Source organism: Notechis scutatus, chromosome Z (assembly GCF_049901735.1).
Source record: "Notechis scutatus isolate UNSWTSFEM ecotype Mainland chromosome Z, rNotScu1.2, whole genome shotgun sequence".
Taxonomy (NCBI): domain Eukaryota; kingdom Metazoa; phylum Chordata; class Lepidosauria; order Squamata; family Elapidae; genus Notechis; species Notechis scutatus.
The window spans coordinates 124,090,643-124,113,337 of record NC_142025.1 but is presented as its reverse complement, the minus strand read 5'-3'; the positions used below and the strand labels follow the sequence as shown (position 1 = coordinate 124,113,337).

General features: G+C 39.4%; 2 pseudogenes; one reads left to right on the top strand and one right to left on the bottom strand.

The window, feature by feature from the left end:
* Positions 1–22,695, bottom strand: part of LOC148129229 (vomeronasal type-2 receptor 26-like) — a 119,071-nt pseudogene that overhangs the window by 16,914 nt on the left and 79,462 nt on the right.
* Positions 189–18,407, top strand: LOC113432659 (vomeronasal type-2 receptor 26-like; annotated as a pseudogene).

The following is a 22,695-nucleotide window of genomic DNA, read 5'->3' as shown; positions in this document are numbered from 1 at the left end:
AGATCAATATGAATGAGAACTTGATACCCAACATCACCTTGGTCTCCAAGATATATGAGAATGGTTTTCAGGCAGTGAAAACCTCTGAGAGCATTTTGTCTCTATTCTTTGTGGAAAGCCGTTATCCCCTCAATTACAGGAAGGGAAAAGGCCAAAACATCATGGGCATCATTGGTGATCTTCCTTCCCAGAACACCATCCAGATGGCCAACATCTTAAACACCTACAAAATTCCACAGGTAGGTGTCTGGGCTCACAAATGCACAAGAAGAAGGAAAGGGTGATAGTTTAAAAAAACTATCTGAGGACTAAAAGTAGGGGGAAGCCTTCAAAAACAGATAACATATTGGGGGACTCATTTTGGATAGTTTTTATTTATTTATTTTGTCAGAGAAATGAAATGCATCAATTACTGTGTAAGAAATGGTGTAGCTGACATTCTTTCTATCTTCATTCTCCTTATTCTCCTCTTTCACTTCCCCCTCCTCCTCTTTTATCACTTCAGGTGTCAAGAGAGACACAAAGTTCTCATTCTTGCTCTTCTGGCAACCTTGTTAATTCGTTTTTTTTTTAATATAAATTTTATTTGGGTTTTCACACAAAAATACACAATACAAATAAAACATCTTTTTTTGAGAGTAGCATAATCACGGGTTATCACTTCTTCATACAGACAAAAAGTCAATTTCATGTTCATCTTTGTGTTCTATTTCATGTCTTATTACTGTTTAACCTTTTTTACATACTTTTTCCCCTCTCTTGATTTTCTCAACTTTATTTTTAATTATCTCATATCTCAATTCAAATCATTATATTCATACTTTTGTCTGTCCTGTTTCAATTTCATATTACCTTTTCTCATTAAACAAATTTTCCCCTGTAGTTAATAATTGGAGTATGTCACCTTTATATTTTTTGATTTTGTCCATTCAACTCTTATTTAAATTTCAATTTATACCTTTAAAATTATAACAATCCATCTAATACATAACTTCCAATCAAATTCTGCTTGGTACATTCTTAAAATATGCACTATATTCTTAAAAAATTATATACATCCGTAAATAAAACACTCATTCCATTCCAATTCAATTCTATCATTAATATTCATTAAAATCTTAACATCTTTTTCTTTTCAATTGAATATCATACTTCCTTGTGAACACTTATAGACTTTCCAAAATTAATAGGTTTTTTCCCCCATATTTCTCTTCATTTATAGTTTTATAAATCATTAATAATAATTAAAATGTTCCCATCCTTTCCTAATTTCATTCTCTCATTCACTTTCTTTCATTTATTTATTAACAAACATTCCACTATATTACAATAAATATTTTATTCATCTTTTTAGTCATCATATTTTCTAAAATTATTTCTATTTCTAATATAACAATACAATCTTATGTACCATTGCAGAATCCCTTTTTCAATTAAATTTTCACTCATTGTCTCTAAACAGGCTTATGCTTTCAATCCTTATACCTTTTCCCGGTTTCTATATCTCGTTTCTGTCTTTATAACTTCCTTTCCTTTCCTTCTTCCCCCTCATCTTCTCCCTCCCCTTTTTACCCCTTTGTCTCTGTATTTCTAATTCTCTCTTCTGTAACCCCTCTTCTGTTTCTTTCTAATATTGTAATTATTTTTCAAACTATTCTTTTGTGGTTGTTTTTCAAATGTTAAACTTTTCACTCTCTTCCCCCTTCCTCCCCCATAAAATTACTTGATCATTAAAGATGGCTTCTCCTTTGTCCAGATCTTCTTGTTCTACAAGCGTTTCTTGTTGTTTCTCATAGTTCCAGATCTCCATTTCTAAGAATTGAAATACGAAGCCAAAAGAACCTCTCTCCTTCTTGTGCATCTTCTTTCTGCCTTTTAAGTTCCATTTTCAGTTCTTCTAAAAGTGATGCCATTTTAAACATTTTTAAACAACCACCCGATTGATTTTAGTCATTTAAATGCAATAGCCAAAAATCCAAAAATCCCCAAGTAATCCAAATAATCCAAAGCTGTTTCTTCTTGCTTCTTTTTCCACTTTCTCTTCCTGGAGTTCTATTATTTTGTTACAAAGTTTCAGTAGGAATGTATCTTTTAGGAATCTTGTTAAGGTTTCACTGTAAATTCCTTTTAGTTCCAGGCAGTCTCCTCCATTTTTCCAGATCCTGCCCTTTTATTCCTTTTCTCTCCTTTCCTGCTTTTAAAAGTTTTTAAATATCCAAAAATTCTGTATTATCCTTTGACATTTTATATTCATCTTAAATGCATATTAATGTCAAAGTGGATTTTTGTCAATTTCTTATTTAAGTCTCTTAGTTGTCAGTATAAGGAAGGGAGAAAGAAAAAAACCAAATCCTTTCCCTTCCCTCTCTCCTTCGCCACTTTAAAGTCTTCTTTGGGAACAATGTTATTTTTATAGTTTAAATTGCAGGGTACATTACATTGTTGCCTTTTCAGTTTAATCTGGTCAACCAAAACTTTCTCTTCTTATCTTCCTCCTGCAGTTTCTTTCCGGTCGAGTTCTTCTTTGAGGTGGCCATTTCTGACCACCGCGCAACCCCCTTCAGCAAAGAGAGTAATGGCCAGCTGAGGAGGAGAGATGCGGCTCTCCTTGACCCTGCTGGCAGTCTCCCCCTCTTCACCACCATACTCTAAGTGTATTTGCTACCTGCATTCTGGAGTTATTCATTTATCTGTTCACTTCCAATGTACAATAGATATGCACCAGGCAAAGGAAATTGTACTGGGAAAGAGAATCTGGGGAGTCTCCCTGGAACTGTCTTTTGAAAATGAAGATGTCTGGCCAGAGCTACAGTATTTACAATGCTGTCTATGCTCTAGCACATGGTCTCCATGCTATGTATTCATCCACAGAGCCAGGCAGAAGGCAACAGGCAATGGAGAGAAGTGGAATTTGTTGAAAGTCCAACCTTGGCAGGTGAGTTAGTGATTCCTTCTAATTTAATGGGAATGGGAGCCGTATGATACTGTTATTTCAATTTTTAAAATTTACCAACAATATATTTTAACAAATGAAGGCAAATATATAGGATCATGAGGAGAGATTGAATTTGGGTAGGTCAATGGAACCAGAGATTTACTCCTTCGAGGTTTCAGATTCATGCTGGAGCCCATCTTCAGGGAATTTCTCTCTACTGAAATGTGTGATTTGGGCTGTTATGTGAGTCGTGTTTATGTGGTTCTGTTGGCTGATTGGTGTGTCAATGGCTGGCAATTGGCTGTCATTTCCTTGTGCTACCAAGCTCTCGGCCCATAAGCCTTTGATTATGTGATGGTAATTCAGCATTCCTATTAACTGACAAGGGGCCCATTTCCCAGGCTTTTATCATTTCCCTGGCTACCTTTCTACCTGCATGGCTAATGATTTTAGATGCTGCAAAATTAAATGTGTGTCCTTGTTCACTGCAATGTGAGGTCTCCTAATCTGACTGCTTGCTGGTGTTCTTATAATCTGGTGGCTAGGTTCCTCCCCATTTATCCTACATAGTCATGGGGCAATCCAGGCAGTGGATCCAGTAGATTAATAAAAGAATGCAAAAAGGTTTGCCTGGCATGATCTGTTTTTCAGAAACCCATGTTGGCTTTTGGTTATGATTCTTTTGCCTCTAGGTGTTCATAGATTCATTCCTTGACTACCTTTTCCAGACTCTTCCCTGGTATTGAGGTGAGGTTGATAGATCTGTAGTGTCCTGGATTAATCTTTTTTCCCTTTTTTTGAAGATGGGAACTACATCAGCTCTTTTCCAGTCCTCTGGTAGTTTCCTGGTGCTCCATGATCTTTGAAAGATATAGCTCATTGGTTCTGAGATCATGTCTGCCAGTTCCTTCAGAACCTTTGGATGTAGTCCTTGTGATTGAAACTTGTCGAGGGTGGAGAAGTTATTCTTTTACCATTTTCTTATCTATTTTAAGCTGTGTTCCTAATCTGTTTTTTACAGTTTTGTTTTTATAGGTTTGGCTGTTTTTCCTTTTCCGCAGAGATAGATGCAAAAAAATGAATTAAGCATTTCTTTTTCTCCTATTGCTCATCAACTTCTTGCCATTTCTCCCATTGGTGGACCAATTGTTTCCCTGACTTTTTCTTTTTTTTTACATGTTAATTGAAGCTTTTTTTTTTAACACGACTTAGTTAATTTGGAGCCTTAGGTTTCCAGATTTCATTTTTCCAGACTCGGGCAGTTTGCTGATATTCTACCTTAATTGGGTTCCTCCCTTTCCAACTTTTTATATCTGTCCTTTTTTTTTTGTCTTTCAAATTTATATTTTTTTAGTTGTTTAGAGGCTTGGTGGTAACTTCTGAAAGTGCTTATTCCTTGTGGCAGATTTAGATTTGTATATACAGATGTTATGTTAGATATACAGAAGTAAATTTTTTTGCAGTAGCCTTTTCTTTCCTTTCCAATCTTCAATCCAAAAAAACCTCTCAAATCGAGTAGAGGACTTCCATTTTGCAGCATTCTGTAGTTGAGTAGCAAAAGAAAAATTCAGTAAAGTAGAGAGGAAGTAAGAATTTTGCAAAATAATAAAAAATAATCAATGAAATTGGAGGCAGAAGTAGGATACAGTGGCAATAATTGTCTTCTCTAGGTATGTTTGATGTAAGCATTTTCTGTCCCATGCCTGAAGAAAAGCTGATTTAATCTACAAGGTCATAACAGAACTTTTTAATCATGTTTTTAGGAACAGAACTCCAAAAATATGTTTTGTTGTGATATCCATTATATATAACAGACTGTCAAAAAGAAGAGTGTGTCAATCCAATCCAAAAGCACTGAAGGCAGAACAAGAAAATGGATAGAAACCAATCAAGGATAAAAAAACCAACCTAGAACTAAAGAGAAATTTCTTCACAGTTAGAACAATTAATCAGTAGAATGACTTGCTTCAAGAAGTTGTGGCTCCTCCGACACTGGAGGTTTTACAAGAAGAGATTGGATGACCATTTATCTGAATTGGTATAGGGTTTCCCGCTGAGCAGGAGATTGACTAAGAAGACCTCCAAGGTCCCTTCCAACTCTGTTATTCTATTATTCTGTTATATTACTTAACAATAATTATTATTCCTCATGAAATTCATATATGCAATATATCTAACAAAATCTCTATTAATAATACTTAAACATAAAATGTGAATGTAGTCCAGCAAAATAAAATTATTCCTTTGGAACATAAAAAACAAATACTATTAACTCAAAAGTTTGGTTGTTCATTATAAATTAGTTGAGCACTATTTGGTAAATCACAGCATGCAACCCGTACATTCTATTGACTGCTATTGACACCGATTTCTCACTTGACTCTCTTATCTTTTAGCTTCGTTTATTTCTGAAAAACCTCCATTTCAACAATAGTGCTGGGGAAGAAATAGCTTTCAATGAGAATGGAAACCTGGCAGCAGCATACAATATCACCAACTTGATTACTTTCCCCAATCGATCCTTTCAGAAGGTCCAAGTTGGACGTATTGATCTTCACAGTTCTCAAAAGGAAGGCCTCACCATAAATACAGCTGCCATTGTATGGAATCACAATTTTGGGCAGGCGAGAGTTAGACAAATCAACTAAAACATGGGGATATTTTCTCAATTTCTGGAATATTCATGGGGATAATTTCTTTAACTCATATTACAGTGGTTCCAAGCTCATCTGATATCTTCTTAAAGATGTTAAAACACTTTTATATCCTGGAAAAAAGATGAAGTTCTCAATTCTACGTCATACTTACAGATTGTAGGGAAGGAGAGCTCGGCTCACTGGGGTTATGGACCTTCTGGGTTCCATGGCTTCTTAAGAGATTAGTGAGGTGGAAAATTCACCTTTTGAAAGTTAACACTGAAGGGAGGATTTACCTTTCTTCTTTTAAAAAATATTTAAAAATGCAGTTACAGTAATACAAACAAGTAAAGAAAGATTTTATCTTGAGATAGAAAGAAAGAAAGAAAGAAAGAAAGAAAGAAAGAAAGAAAGAAAGAAAGAAAGAAAGAAAGAAAGAAAGAAAGAAAGAAAGAAAGAAGGAAGGAAGGAAGGAAGGAAGGAAGGAAGGAAGGAAGGAAGGAAGGAAGGAAGGAAGGAAGGAAGGAAGGAAGGAAGGAAGGAAGGAAGATAGATAGATAAGCAGGCAGGCAGACTTTCCCATTGTGTTTATCTGACTTTTTAGTCAATGTTTGAATCAGGTGAAAGACAAAGAATGAAAAAGGTCATACACCTATTTTCCACTTCATGCTAATATAAACTCTGCATTTCCCTGGAGTTTTGCAGGAAATATTTCTCTTGCCAATATCATGTTTTTTTTCTCAAAGCCAATTCAAAAGTCTGCCATCCTGGACACCGGAAATTAATTAAGGAGGGGAAACAGGTTTGCTGCTATGACTGTGTTGAGTGTTCAGAGGGCAGCATTTCCAGCATGATTGGTAAGAAAAATCTATATTTCTTTAAAAAATACATTGTGCTCTAACCAAGTTTGGGTTCTTGAACATAGTTTTAAAGAAAAGCATAGTAGGATGACCTGGGGCATGGCACAAAGGGAATTCATTCAGATAATAAGTATTGGTCGCTTTATTAGCTCCAACTTTGCCCCCAATGTCCTGATTACTTTCTGGTCTGGAGAAGAACTCTCCCAGCAACCTGCAACAGCCTTTGGCTGCAAGTAGTCCAGTCCAAACATTGTAAAGAGAAAACTTTAAACTATAAATCCAACAAGGCTAGATAGGGTAATAAATCCGGCAGTGCAAGATAAGGAGTTCCAGAAGTGAAGTAACACGGCAGTAAATCAAAGCAGTTGGGAGGATTCCAGGAACTCAGACTACAACAGCCAACACTAGATAAACTCAATATTTGTTCCTGACAAGCCCTCCTTTAAACTCCATCCGCAGGTGTGCCTTGTGAAAGGAATCAGGGCCCTTTCCTCCCCCATAAGCCATTCAACTCACATTGCTCCCTTCTCCATTCTTCCCTGCGTGCCCTAGGATGAAGAGGGGGTGGGCCTTGGTCACAATTATTAAATATTTAATTCAATTCAATATGTAGCATTTTTAGATTTTTTTTTAAGATTCCAACCAATGTGAGAGGTGTCCACAAGAACAATATCCAAATGAGACACAGGTTAAAGGAGTGGGGGTTAGAGGATGTAACAACAGAGACAGGTAGTGCATTCCAGGCATTGACCACTCTGTTGCTGAAGTCGTACTTTCTGCAATCAAGCTTGGAGTGGTTTACATTGAGTTTGTATCTGTTGTGTGCTCTTGTATTGTTATATTGTTGCAGTTGAAGCTGAAGTAGTCATTGACTGGTAGAACACTGCAGCAAATAATTTTGTGTACTATGCTTAATCCAACTGTTGGCAGCACAGTATAAGGTTGTCTAAGCCCAAAATTTTGAGCCTGGTGATATAGGGTATTCTGTTGTGAGAAGAGAAGTGTAATACTTTTCTCATGAAATATTTCTGGACTCACTCAATTGTATTAATGTTCGATATACAGTGCGGATTCCTGACAGATGACCTGTATTTGAGTGTGGTGTAGCAAAGGTTTTGTATGCCCTAATTAGTAATTCAACATTACCGGAGGAGAAACCTTGTAAGATTAGATTTGCAACTCTTAATGGCTTTTGGCAATGCTGTTACAGTGAGCTCTGGTACTTAGGTGGTTTGATATGAGCACTCCAAGGTCCTTGACAGACTGAGGGTCATCAACAAGGTAATATCCACCTAGCTTGTATTTGGTGTACTGATTATTTTTTTTGACCAATGTGTAGGACAGAACATTAGTTTGTCGAGATTGGGTGTTGCCAATTGTTTGACCATTCAGACACATAATCAAGGTTGCTTTGAAGGACAATAGCATTGTCGGTCGGTGTTGAATAGTTTTACATCATTCGCGAAGAGGACGCAGAGTGGCTTATAAGGTGATCGCAGAAGGTCATTTTTATAGAGCCGTGATGACTAACCTTTCCTCCTTGCATGCCAAAAGCACCCATAAGGCAAATCATGCAGGTGCCTCACGCCCCTGCGCATGCATGTGTGACCCCCTGAGCACTTTGCACATTTCTGTGCATGCATGCATCTTCTGCACACTCCTCACTTCCGCACACATGCACGGCAGCTACCTGATGATCAGCAGTGGACCTGCTCTGGAGAGATGGCTCGCTAACCGCCAGAGATGGCTGTGTATGCCACTTCCAACACTTGTGCCATAGGTTCACCATCACACGGATATAGAGTATAAAGAGTGTGGGTCCTAGAACGCTGCCTTTGGGGGACACCACTGTTAACTAGAGCAGAGTTTGATATAGCGCCCTCTATTTTACTATTTTTGCCTGTTTGACAGGAAAGCAGTAATCCACTTTAGGAAGGGATCAAAAAATGCCATAAGAGTTTAATGTTAACAATAGTTTGTCATGTACCACTAAATCAAAAGCTTTGCAGAAGTCTATGTATATTATTTCTATTGCTTTACCCAGGTCAAGTAGAGTAGTCCTTATGTTTTTGCAGTATAGAGTTGTAGATTGCAGGACAATTTTTTTCCTGAAACCAAATTGTTTTTTTGAGAGTGGTTGTTTGACTCAAATGAAGGGTAATGGATTGGTTAATGATTGATTCCATGACTTTGCACATGACACAACACAGCGAGATTGGTCTGTAGTTATGAACCAGGCTGGGGTCACTATTTTGAAGATAGGGATGACTGTTGCTGAGGACCATAGGTACACTAAGGAGCTGGTTCTGAATGATATCTCATATATAATGTTTGGGGTTCTGCTATGGCAGAGGAGAGCTTTTTTAAGAAGTATGCATAGAATCTATTGGGGCCAAAAGATAGGGATGGTTTTAGGTTACGTAGTGACTTTTCTAAGTTATCTTCTGTAAAGTCAATATGTAGTAGATCATTAGAGTTAGTTGTGGTACAACTAGGAAATATGGAGCATGGGCCATTGCTGTTTACAAAGGCTGAACTGAAGAATGTGTTGAAGAGGTTGGCCTTAACAGCTTCATCACTGCAGTCTTACCCATTTGGTCCTTTCAGGGGTAAGATGGTTCTTGAATCGTTAAGTTTGGTGTTTACAAAGTTGTAGAAGGTGCAGGTGGATTTTGTACATAGGAGGTTTTCTTCTTGCTTGCAGTGGTAATTGGTGCATTCTTTATCTGTCTGCATAAGGTGTGATATAGGTTTTTAAAGATTGCTATGTAGCTAATTTTGTTTTTACGCCATAGCGATTTTTTTTAATTGAAGTTTCCTTATTGTTATGGGTAATTTGTTTTTGATATGCTACAAATGATCTAAGACAGTTCCACTAATGAACTCAAGTCACATGTGGCCAGGATATATATACTGAATCATGATAAGATGGACCTGGAGATACATAATTTGCCCTTCATTGCTTAAGAATGTCTGGGGTGAGACCAGAAAGATTCTGTTCTTGAAAACTCACATATAGGCACGAAGGTGCTTTTTACAAAAGGCAATTGGAATTTCTTGGTTTTTTTTTTCTTTGAAAACATTTTCATTCCCATCCAAGAATCTTCTTGGATGAAAAGAGAAGTGTTTTCTTTTTAAAAAAAATAAATTTTATTAAGTTTTCAAATTTTAAAAAACATAAAATAAAACTTTATACATTGTTATCAACATCAAGACATCTTTTGTATCTCCTTACATTTTTTAGTATATGTATTTACTTATTCCTTTACCATTACATCTTACTTTTGCTATAAATCAATCTTTTATCCTTACACATCAATCTTCTCTATGGTATATTTACACATTTACATATTCCCTCATTCTTTTCCTAATTGACATTTTATTTTCTTTTTATTTCTAAACCACTCATACCAGGCATACCAAGCCCTATAGTAAATTCAATCTTCTCTGTCTTTTATTTTCATCGTTAGCCTGTCCATCTCTATACAATCTATTTTTTTTTTTATAACCATGCCTTCTGGTGGAACCCCTTTTTCTTTCCAGAGTTGTGCATGCAAAATCCTTGCAGCTATTAATATGTGTAATATGATATATCTATCTGTTTTATTGCATTTTTGTGTTATTATACCTAATAAAAAAGTTTCCGGATTAAATTCAATTTTCTGATTCATGATTTCTTCTAGCCATTGTCTAATTGTATTCCAATATTTTTTCACCTCCTGGCATGTCCACCAGGTATAGAAATAAGTGTCCTTATCTTTTCCACATTTCCAACAGTGTGGGTCTGAGTTAAACATTTTTGCCAGTCTAGCGGGAGAGAGGGGAGGAGCTGGCATCACGACGGTACGATCTGCAATCAGCTCCAAGATTGCAGCCGATATCTCAGCCCCTGGTCAGTCCAAACGGACCTAAACTGTCCCGTAGAGATGGTGATAGTGAAGGGCACATCCTGTGGATCCCAGGGACATCGCAAAGTCCCTGGTTGATCCAGGAGAAGCCCTTTTGCCAGCGGCTGAGAGGCAGCCTTTAAGCTGCTGAAGTTGGGACAGCTCCGGAACGGAAGAGACTGAAAGAGAAAGTGTGTCGGCTTGGGTGAGAACTTTTTTTTTTTTTTTTTACTATTACTCTGAGACTTAAAGGACACCCTAAGAAAAAGGGAAATCTGTAAAAGTTTTGACAGAACTGAGTAAGGAGCGGTTTTTAAATGGAAATGTCAAAGTGAGGCTTGGCTTTTTATTTTTTTACTTTTTTTTTCTACTGGACTTCTATCGTGATTTAGCTCTGTTAACTGGACTGGTTTTTTTCATATATACAGTTATTCTTTCTTCTCTTTTTTGATTTTTTAATTTTTTAGATCAGAGGCTCCCTTTAGCAATCCTTTTTCCTTTTATTTATATATATACTACCCACTTCAAACCCCTCTGAGCCATACATGAAGCGAACTGACCCCCACCATGAAGATGCAGCACGACCACGAACTCGAAGCCAAACAGCAAGATCACAGCTCACCAGCTCAAATCCCAGTAACTAAGACCAACCTGAGCACAACCAAGCCCCCCACCTGAACAGAACACACCTCCAGCCAATAAGAACATGGCCAACCCCCAACCAATCAGAACACAGCCAAACCCCCAACCAATGAGAACACACCCCACCCAATCAGAACACAGCCAAGCCCCACCCAATCAAGTCACACCCCCACTAGCAGTTAAAAGGAAGAAGCAGCTGCAAGCTCACATCACTCTGAGAAGCACAGAGCTGAAGACAGAAGCCTGAAGATGATGAATGAGACTTCATCGAAACGTTGCTTCAGATACTTCCAATCTTACACGGGAGAAAACCCGAATAACCAAAGATCCACATACAAATACCCGAGAACCTCAGAAAACAAATATTGCACCTCTACGGGAGGAAACCCACCATCTGACCAGGACTTATGAAAAACTTGAAGTCCAAAGAGCTTCCATTTTATGTGACCTCGCATTCCTATGCAACTGCCGAGATCAAAATTTAATTCCCACAAGCTTCCAATTGAAATTCCACACCAACACAGCAGCCACCAAACGCATCCTAAAAAGAACAGAATTGGCCCTAATTAGAAATGAACTTCACACAAAAGATTTCTCCTAGACCAAATCAACAAAGATCTTCTCACACTTCACCTCAGACTCAGCAACAAGATTCACCCCTTACTTTGGGACAAGATTCACCCCTTACTTTGGGACAAATCCAAACAACTCGCTGTCTGGAGAGCCGAAACACAGACCACCCTCAAGACAGACACACACACCAACAAACTCAGAAAACTACAACAACGCCAGAAACCAACTCCTCCCCTCAAACCCACACATGAAACAAACAGTGCACAACATCTCAGACAAGATCCTCACCGAAGCCGAAACCAAGGTCCTTTCAAAAGGATTCAACTTTGCTGTCGCTCCCAAACACATCCCCACAGAAACCATCATATGCGGAGTTGAAACCAGCCTGACCAAAACCAACCCTGATGATGCTAATAGAATCAGACTCGAAATCACCAACATCCTCTGCACCAGCAAACCACCCAAAAGCAACTTATCCAAAGAAGAACAAACTGCACTATGTAACCTGAAAGAAGACACCAGCATAATAATCCTACCAGCAGACAAGGGCAATGTGACAGTGGTTATGAACACATCTGACTACCAAACCAAGTTAACCAACCTACTCCTAGACCCCACATACAAACCCCTAAAGACAGACCCCACCACCTACCTAGAAAAAAACACCAGATCCAAAATAAAAGCCTCCCCCATCAGTGAAGAAATCCAGCAAAGAATCATACCCAGAGAGAAATCATCCAGATGCCCTAAGCTTTATGGTCTCCCCAAGATACACAAAGAAGGAACTCCACTTAGATCAATAGTCAGCTCCATAGGCTCACCTCTACAAAACCTAGCCAAATTTCTCGCCAAACAACGACAGCCCTATGCAGAATCCATCAACTCACATGTAAGAAACTCATTCCAGTTCATCGAGATCATAAAGAAACAAATCTTACAACCCAGCGACCTACTAGTGAGCTTCGATGTCATATCCCTCTTCATCCAAGTGCCAATAAAAGAAGCCTTGACAGCCATCCAAAACAAATACAACCCCCCCAGCACATCCTAGATCTGACCAACCACTGTCTATCCAATATATACTTCACTTACAACGGACAAAAATACAAACAAATAGAAGGAGCACCCATGGGATCACCCCTCTCACTTGTCATCGCAAACCTCTACATGGAACACTTTGAAACACAAGCTCTAGAAAAATATGATCACAAACCCAAACTCTGGCTCAGATACGTAGATGACACCTTCATAATCTGGCCACACGGGAAAGAAAAACTGAACAACATCCTCACACACCTCAACAGCCTACACCCCAAAATACAATTCACCATGGAAACAGAAGCTAACAATCAACTTCCCTTCCTAGATGTCTTGGTATACAAAAACCCAATGGCTCCCTAGGACACACCATCTACCAGAAGAAAACACATACAAACCGCTATCTACATGCACTCTCACACCACCACCCAGCACAGATCAATTCCGTAGCTGAGACACTCATCTCCAGAACAAAATGCTTAGCTGATGAACAACACCTAAAAACTGAACTAAACACTCTCACCAACATACTAACAGCCAATGGATTCCAAAGAAAGAAGATTACCCACCTAATCCAAAAAGAAACCCCAACCAAAATCCAAGACAGAGAACAAGAGAACGGCAAAGCCCTCCTCCCATATATAAAAGGCACTACAGACAAAATCAGCAAGATCCTCCAAAAACACAACATTAAAACAGCATTCTGAACAAACAGAAAAATATCCACCATCCTAAGAAACCCTAAAGACAAAATTGAGTTAGAAAACCAAGGAGTATACGAAATCCCTTGCACCGCCTGCCCCACCACATACGTTGGACAAACTAACAGAAGAATAAGTGCACGCGTTGAAGAACATAAGAACTCAATCAAAAAAGAAGAACCGACCTCTTCCCTGGTCCAACACCTCAAAGCCACAGGACATGAGATTGACTTTAAAAATACCAGAACTATCGCCAAAACCGAACATTTCAACAACAGAATAATCAGAGAAGCCATAGAGATAGAAAAACGCCCACACAGCATGAATAAAAGAGATGACACCTCCCGCTTACCAGCCATTTGGAAACCCGCCCTCATGAACAGATGAGTACCTAACATGATGAATGACACCAGACCCACACCCACGAGGGCCACACAAGATGCCACCACCACACTTCCACGTAAAAAAGCAGACTCACACCCACACAGAAGATGAGACACGACCACAGACCAGAAGCCGCACTGCAGCTGCATCACTACCCACTTCAAACCCCTCTGAGCCATACATGAAGCGAACTGACCCCCACCATGAAGATGCAGCACGACCACGAACTCGAAGCCAAACAGCAAGATCACAGCTCACCAGCTCAAATCCCCCAGTAACTAAGACCAACCTGAGCACAACCAAGCCCCCACCTGAACAGAACACACCTCCAGCCAATAAGAACATGGCCAATCCCCAACCAATCAGAACACAGCCAAACCCCCAACCAATGAGAACACACCCCACCCAATCAGAACACAGCCAAGCCCCCAACCAATCAAGTCACACCCCACTAGCAGTTAAAAGGAAGAAGAAGCTGCAAGCTCACATCACTCTGAGAAGCACAGAGCCGAAGACAGAAGCCTGAAGATGATGAATGAGACTTCATCAAACGCTGCCTAGATACTTCCAATCTTACGTGGGAGAAAACCGAATAACCAAAGATCTATATATATATATGTTTTCTGAGGTTCTCGCGGGTATTTGTATCTTTGGTTATTCGGGTTTTCTCCCGCGTAAGATTGAAAGTGTCTAGGCAACGTTTCGATGAAGTCTCATTCATCATCTTCAGGCTTCTGTCTTCAGCTCTGTGCTTCTCAGAGTGATGAGTAGCAGCTCAGAGTGATGTGTAGCAGCTGCAAGCTCACATCACTCTGAGAAGCACTGAAACTGAAGACAGAAGCCTGAAGATGATGAATGAGACTTCATTTTCTTGTACATGGGGCCAAATCACGAATGTGTCATCGATGTATCTTAACCATAGTTTGGGTTTGAGGATGGCATTGGCCAGGGCTCTGGATTCGAATTCTTCCATGAACAGGTTTGCAATGACAGGTGACAGTGGTGATCCCATGGGAGCTCCTTCTATTTGTTTGTATCTTTGTCCTTTGTATATGAAATATGTGTTGGTTAAGCAGTGTTCTGTTAGTTCCATGAGGTGTTTAGCTGGTTGGTATTTATTTTTGATGATTTCAAGGGTCTCTTTTATCGGGACTTGAGTGAATAGTGAAACCACGTCAAAACTTACAAGCAGATCTTCTTGCTCCACGTGTAGATCTTTGATCATTTCCAAGAAGTGGTATGAGTTTTTTTACATGAGAAGCTGCTGTTTCAGCATGGGGCTGTAGCTCCAAGAAGTGGTATGAGTTTTTTACATGAGAAGCTGCTGTTTCAGCATGGGCCAATGCCATCCTCAAACCCAAACTATGGTTAAGATACATCGATGACACATTCGTGATTTGGCCCCATGGACAAGAAAACCTAAACAATTTCCTAACACACCTAAACAGCGCACACCCCAAAATCAAGTTCACCATGGAAACAGAAACAAACAAACAACTACCATTCCTAGATGTACTAATCTACAAAAAACAGATGGCACACTAGGACACACCATATACCAGAAGAAAACACACACCAACCGCTACCTCAACGCCCAATCCCACCACCACCCAGCACAGATAAACTCCATGGCTAAAACACTAATTACTAGAACCAAACGCCTGGCAGACAAGACACACATTAAGACTGAACTATGCACCCTGACTAAAATATTGACAGCCAACGGCTTCCACAAAAGCAAAATCACCAACTTGATCCACAAAAACACACTGAGACATAATAGAGACCCAGAAGATGAACAGACCCATGGAACAGCTGTCCTGCCCTACATAAGAGGCACTACAGACAAAATTAGTAAGATACTATACAGACACCACATCAAGACTGCCTTCAAAACAGACAGAAAAAATAGCAGCCATCCTCAGAAACCCCAAAGACAAAATTGACCTGGAAAACCAAGGCATATACGAAGTCCCCTGTGCATCATGCCCGACCACATACATTGGACAGACCAATAGAAGAATACGCACCCGCCTAGATGAACACAAAAATGCAGTCAAAAAGCTGGAACACACTTCCTCACTAGTCGAACACATGGAAGCCACAGGTCATAGCATCAACTTCAATGGCACCAAAACCCTAGCCACTATAGAAAACCCTAGCCACAGAATCATCAGAGAAGCCATAGAGATTGAAAAAAGACCAGAAAGCATGAATAGAAGAGATGATTCCACCAGGCTGTCAATCATTTGGAAGCCTGCACTCACAAACAAAAAAATCTCCACACCACAAGCCAGGCAAACACCTGGGCACAAACAGATCCCCCCTGATACCTCCAGCTCAAACACATCCCAACCAGGCACCCAGATGAAACCCAGCTTCCTAACTAATGATAGCCAAATGTTCAATAGCAGTTCAAAGATTTTTTGGATGTTAACTGCTCCTCTGAGTGAATCTAGCAATAACTCCTAGGAATTCCAAATTTTGCATTATTAGAAATGACAAGAGAGGATGACCGCTGACTGATTAATTCCAACCTTGATTGTAATCCATTTTAATTCCTTACTCTTGCCATTCACATTAGACACCACCTTCTGCAACCTGTGTAGAAAGCTGCCATCCTGGACACCGGAAATTAATTAAGGAGGGGAAACAGGTTTGCTGCTATGACTGTGTTGAGTGTTCAAAGGGCAGCATTTCCACCATGATTGGTAAGAAAAAAACATCTATATTTCTTTAAAAATACATTGTACTCTAACCAAGTTTGGGTTCTTGAATATAGTTTTAAAGAAAAGCATAGAAGGATGACCTGGCGCATGGCACAAAGGGAACTCATTCAGATTATAAGTATTGGTCGCTTTTTAGATCCAACTTTGCCCCCAATGTCCTGATAACTTTCTGGTCTGGAGAAGAACTCTCCCACCAACCTGCAACAGCCTTTGGCTGCAAATAGTCCAGTCCAAACTTTGTAAAGAGAAAACTTTAAACTATAAATCCAACAAGGCTAGATAGGGTAATAAACCGGCATAAGGAGTTCCAGAAGTGAAGTAACACGGCAGTAAATCAAACCAGTTGGGAGGATGCCAGGAACTCAGATTACAACAGCCAACACTAGATAAACTCAATATTTGTTCCTGACAACCCTCCCCATATGCCTCTCCTTTAAACTCCATCCCCAGGTGTGCCTTGTGAAAGGAATCAGGGCCCTTTCCTCCCCCATAAGCCATTCAACTCACATTGCTCCCTTCTCCATTCTTCCCTGCGTGCCCTAGGATGAAGAGGGGGTGGGCCTTGGTCTTCCTTTGAACTGCCTCTCCCTTGTCCTACCTCTACTCTGCCCAGCCTGACTTTGCCCTTCCCCAGATTCCTCCACAGCCAACCAAGCCACTTTCCTGCTCCCTGCAAACTATTCGTCTTCCACCTCGGATTCAAACTCAGATGGGTCCATGAAACATAGATTGATTGGGATCTCTCACTAGCCTTGTTTTCTTTCTTCTTTTTTTAAGTAAAAACTTTTCTTTATTTAACTGTGTAATCTCTCGTTCAGGAAACATGGCCTACTGAATACAAAAATATTTTTAAAGGATTTTTTTAAAGCAAAATTTTTAAAAGAGGTTTATCCTCTCCAAAAACAGCTTCAAGAAATCACAATTATTAAATATTTAGTTCAATTCAATATGTAGCATTTTTAGATTTTTTTAAAGATTCCAACCAATGTGAGAGGTGTCTGCAAGAACAATATTCAAATGAGAAACACCATCAATGTATTCCCAAAATTATCACCTATTTATCCTACAAAGAATCCTGGGAGAAGTCCTGACTGGCTTTGCTGTTTCTTTTGCTGTAATCACAATTGTGGTGATGGGGACATTCATCTTCCACCAGAACACTCCCATCGTCAAAGCCAACAATTGGGATATCACCTGCACTCTGCTTTTCTCACTCCTGCTGGGTTTTCTTTGCTCCTTCCTCTTCCTCAGATGTCCAGGGACAGTCACGTGTGTGCTCCGGCAAGCAGTTTTTGGAGTTGTCTTCTCCATTGGGGTGGCTTGTGTGTTAGCTAAGACCCTCACTGTGGTTCTGGCCTTCATGGCCACAAAGCCAGGGAACCGCATGAGGTGGTGGGTGGGGAAAAGGCTGTCCATCTCAGTTATTGTTTTGTGCTCCCTTATTCAAACAAGCATCTGTGCTGTGTGGTTGACCATTTCTGCCCCTTTCCCAGAGTTGGACATGCATTCCCAGATGGATGAGATCTTTGTGCAATGCAACGAAGGCTCCGAGATCATGTTTTATGTTTTGCTGGGCTACATGTGGCTTCTTGCCCTTATCAGCTTTACGGTGGCCTTCTTTGCCCAGAAGTTGCCCGACACTTTCAATGAAGCCAAGCTCATCACCTTCAGCATGCTGGTCTTCTGCAGTGTTTGGGTGTCCTTTGTGCCCACCTACTTGAGCACTAAGGGGAAATCCATGGTGGCTGTGGAAGTCTTTTCTATCTTGGCCTCAAGTGGTGGTTTATTAGGTTGCATTTTCCTGCCCAAGTGCTACCTCATCATGCTGAGGTCAGAGCTGAATACGAGAGAGCAGCTTGTTCGGAAAAAGACTAGTGTGATTTCTAGGGCAGCATGAGTGATACATGAATTCCTATGATTTGGAAGAAAATTTTCTGAATTCTGAATTTTATTGAGAAATAATTGTCTTCTTCAACTTGTTAATTGCAAAAGAATTTAAACTGCATACAACTGCATAGCACTTTGCAGCACTCTTGGCAATTTACAATGTAAGCATTATTTGCATATTGCCCCAATGATCTTGATCAATTCTTCCATTCTTGGAAGAATGGAAAGTTGAGTCAACGTTGAGCTCCATCAGGACTGAAGTTCAAGCTGTAGGCAGAATTTGCATGTAAATTTCCTCTTACTATGCCACTAGGGCTCTTAAATAAGAACTTCACATACACACAATAGCAAGGAAAAGGATTGCACACACAACTTTTTCTCCATGAAGACTTCTTTGTCTTTGACCAATAAATTACATTTAGAAACATAATGGATGGGATGTACAAAATTAATCTTATTTATTATATAAGATTGTATCTTCTTTACATTGAATTACAATAAAATGCTAATATGATTTACAGTATGTATTTATTGGTATCCTTTTCCCAACACAATAACTTTTTAATATATTTTACATTTCAGGAGATGAGGGTAATATTCAAAATTTGTGGTAACCTCAAGAGCCTCAGAAAGTTACCATCTGCTATAAAGATGATGAGCCAGGCTTCCCCAAACCCTAATGAATTCTGGCTCCTCTCATTTGTTCAACTTAAACGGGTGATGGTGACCAAGGCTCAGTCTCTCCAAACTGTCTTTACCGATGCAATTTTGTTGATTCTAAAGAAATTACATCATAATTGTAATTGTAAAGAAATTCATCAAGATTAAGTTAAGCAATGGAGGCCCTGGGAAAGTAGGTGGTGCCTGACTCAATAGTTCTAATTGTGAGAAGATTCTGGGAGTCCTGGTTTACAATTAGTTAAATAGAAGCCAGCAGTGTGTTGCAGTCCCCCAAAAAGCCAACATAGTTCTAGGCTGCATAAATAGAGGGATAGAATCAAGATCACAGGAATGTTAGCGACTCTTTATAATAATGCTTTTGTAAGACCACACTGGGAATATTGCATCCATATTTGATCACCAAGATATAAAAAAGATATAAAAAAGAGACAGTGCAGAGAAGAGCAACAAAGATGATGAGGAGACTACAGGGTAAAACGTATGAAGAAAGAATTGTTGCAGGAATTTGATAAGTCTCATTTACAGGAAGTGGGTATGTCTAGTCTAATGAAAAGGACTAGGGAAGACATGATAGCGGGGTTCCAATGTCTCAGGGATTGCCACAAAAAAGAGGGAGTCAACTAATAAGTGGGCCAACCGCACCAGCATATGGTCTCACAAGGGGTCTGAGGATCTCATCTCGGTTCCTAATGGCAGTCAGGCTACCTCTGGCGAGCACATGTAGGGCTGTGCGGCCCCCTAAAGAAATGCCACCACACACCATTACTGACCCACTGCCAAACCGGTCATGCTGGAGGATGTTGCAGGGAGCAGCACATTATCCACGGCATCTCCAGACCCTGTCACATCTGTCACATTTTCTCAGTGTGAACCTGCTTTCATCTGTGAAGAGCACAGGGCGCCAATGGCAAATTTGACAATCTTGGTGTTCTCTGGCAAATGCCAAACGTCCTGCAAGGCATTGGGCTGTAAGCACAACCCCCACCTGTGAATGACGGGGCCTCATACCACCCTCAGGGACTCTGTTTCTGACCATTTGAGCAGCCACATGCACATTTATGGCCTGCTTGAGGTCATTTTGCAGGGCTCTGGCAATGCTTCTCCTCTCCCTCCTTGCACAAAGGCGGAGGTAGCGGTCCTGATGCTGGGTTGTTGCCCTCCTATGGCCTCCTACACGTCTCCTGATGTACTGGCCTGTCTCCCAGTAGCGCCTTCATGCTCTGGACACTACGCTGACAAACACAGCAAAACCTTAATGCCACAGCTCGCATTGATGTGCCATCCTGGATGAACCTGAGGGGTTTTAGATTCCGTCTCATGCTACCACTAGAGTGAAAGCACTGCCAGCATTCAAAAGTGACCAAACCACCAGACAGAAAACAAAGGAACTAAGAAGTTGTCTGTGGTCACCACCTGCAGAACCACTCCTTTATTGGGGATGTCTTGCTAACTGCCTATGCTTTCCATCTGTTGTCTATTCCATTTGCACAACAGCATGTGAAATTGATTGTCAATTAGTGTTGCTATCTAAGTGGACAGTTTGATTTCACAGAAGTGTGATTGACTTGGAGTTACATTGTGTTGTTGAAGTGTTCCCTTTATTTTTTGTGTGCAGCGTAATTCTTAATATATACATTTTCTTATTATAAATTCACAGTATCTGTTGTATCTATCTATAGCTACATTTATCCTACATACGTTATAGTCTATATATCTATCCTATTATTTTATTAAGGTCTCTTGTAATAATTACATTTTCTCTTTTCTTATTTTTTTATATCTGTCTTCTAACCATTCGTACCATTTATGCCGTATGTTGTAATATTCAGAGTTCTTCCTCTCCTTCATTTCAAATGTGAGCATATCCATTTCTGCACATTACAAGATTTTATTTATGACTACATCTTCTGGGAGGATGTTGGGTCCTTTCCACATTTGTGCAAAAGCTATTCTGGTTGCCATCAATATATGTAAAATAATATATTTATGTTTTGGGGTATTGATCTGTAATTAGTCCTAATAAAAAGAGTTCCGGTTTAAGTTCAGTTTGGTGTTTAGTGATTTCTTGCAGCCAGTCTTTTATTCTAACCCAATATTTCTTGGTCTCAGGCAATAACCACCACATGTGACAGAAGGTACCATCATTTTGTTCACATTTCCAATATTTTGGCCTTGTGTTAAGGTATATCTTTGCCAATCTTGTTGGGGCCAAGTGCCACCTATACAACATTTTATATAAATTTTCTTTGTATGCTGTAGATGTCGTTAATTTGTAATTTGTGGTCCATAATTTCTCCCATTGATCCAGCTCAATATTATGTCCAAAATTCCATACCCATGCTCTCATGGTAGTTTTTACAATTTCCTCCTCCATCTTAAATCCCAATAAATATTTATATATTTTCAATATAAATGTTTCTTCTGTCCCAACTAAAATTTTATCTAATTGGTTTTGCCCTTTATCAAATCCAAGTTCTTCAAAATCCTTTTTATACTTATTTTGAATTTGTAAATATGGCCACCAATCAAATAATTCCTTGTTCCCTTAATTCTTGATTCAATTTAAGTTTCCCTTAATTATCCAACAGTACATTATAGCTTGCAATTTTTTCATATCCAATCTATTCAGATGAATCATGGTGTCCATGGTTGACAGCCAGCGGGGTATCTCCATTTAATGTTTCCTTTTGATCTGCTTCCAGGTCCGTATGAGCAAATCTCTTATTTGATGTTGATTACAATAAGCATGTGCTTTACCCCTTTTTCCCACAAAAATGCATGTCAAACTATCTGGAGGTCATGACCTTCTAGCATTAAAATTCTCTTACCCTTTAGTTTAACCCAATCTTTTATCCAATTTAATACTGCTGCCTGAAAATAGAGTTACAAATAAGATTCTTTCAAGATACCTTCAGGGCAGAGAAAACCTCCTGAAATATGTACATATTTATTTTTATTTTATTTATTTGACTTGTCAATCGCTTACAAGAGAATAGGTATAAGTATGAACATAATAAGAATACAGAAAATAGGTACGAATAAATGGGGACAATAGGACAGGAATGGTAGGCATGATCGTGCACTTATGCATGCCCTTTACTGACCTCTTAGGAATGGGGTGAGATCAATAGTGGATAGTTTAAGGTTAAAGGAGTGGGGGTTAGAGGATATAACAACAGAGACAGGTAGTGCATTCCAGGCATAGAGTATAAAGAGTGTGGGTCCTAGAACGCTGCCTTGGGGGACACCACTGTTAACTAGAGCAGAGTTTGATATAGCGCTCCCTATTTTTACTATTTCTTGCCTGTTTGACAGGAAAGCAGTAATCCACTTAGGAAGGGATCAAAAAATGCCATAAGAGTTTAATGTTAACAATAGTTTGTCATGTACCACTAAATCAAAGGCTTTGCAGAAGTGTATGTAAATTATTTCTATTGCTTTACCCTGGTCAAGTATAGGAGTTGTAGATTGCAGGACAATTTTTTTTCCTGAAACCAAATTGTTTTTGGAGAGTGGTTGTTTGACTCAAATGAAGGGTAATGGATTGGTTAATGATTGATTCCATGACTTTGCACATGACACAATACAGTGAGATTGGTCTGTAGTTATGAACCAGGCTGGGGTCACTATTTTGAAGATAGGGATGACTGTTGCTAAGGACCATAGGTTCAGTAAGGAGCTGTTCCTGAATGATATCTCATATATAATGTTTGGGGTTCTGCTATGGCAGAGGAGAGCTTTT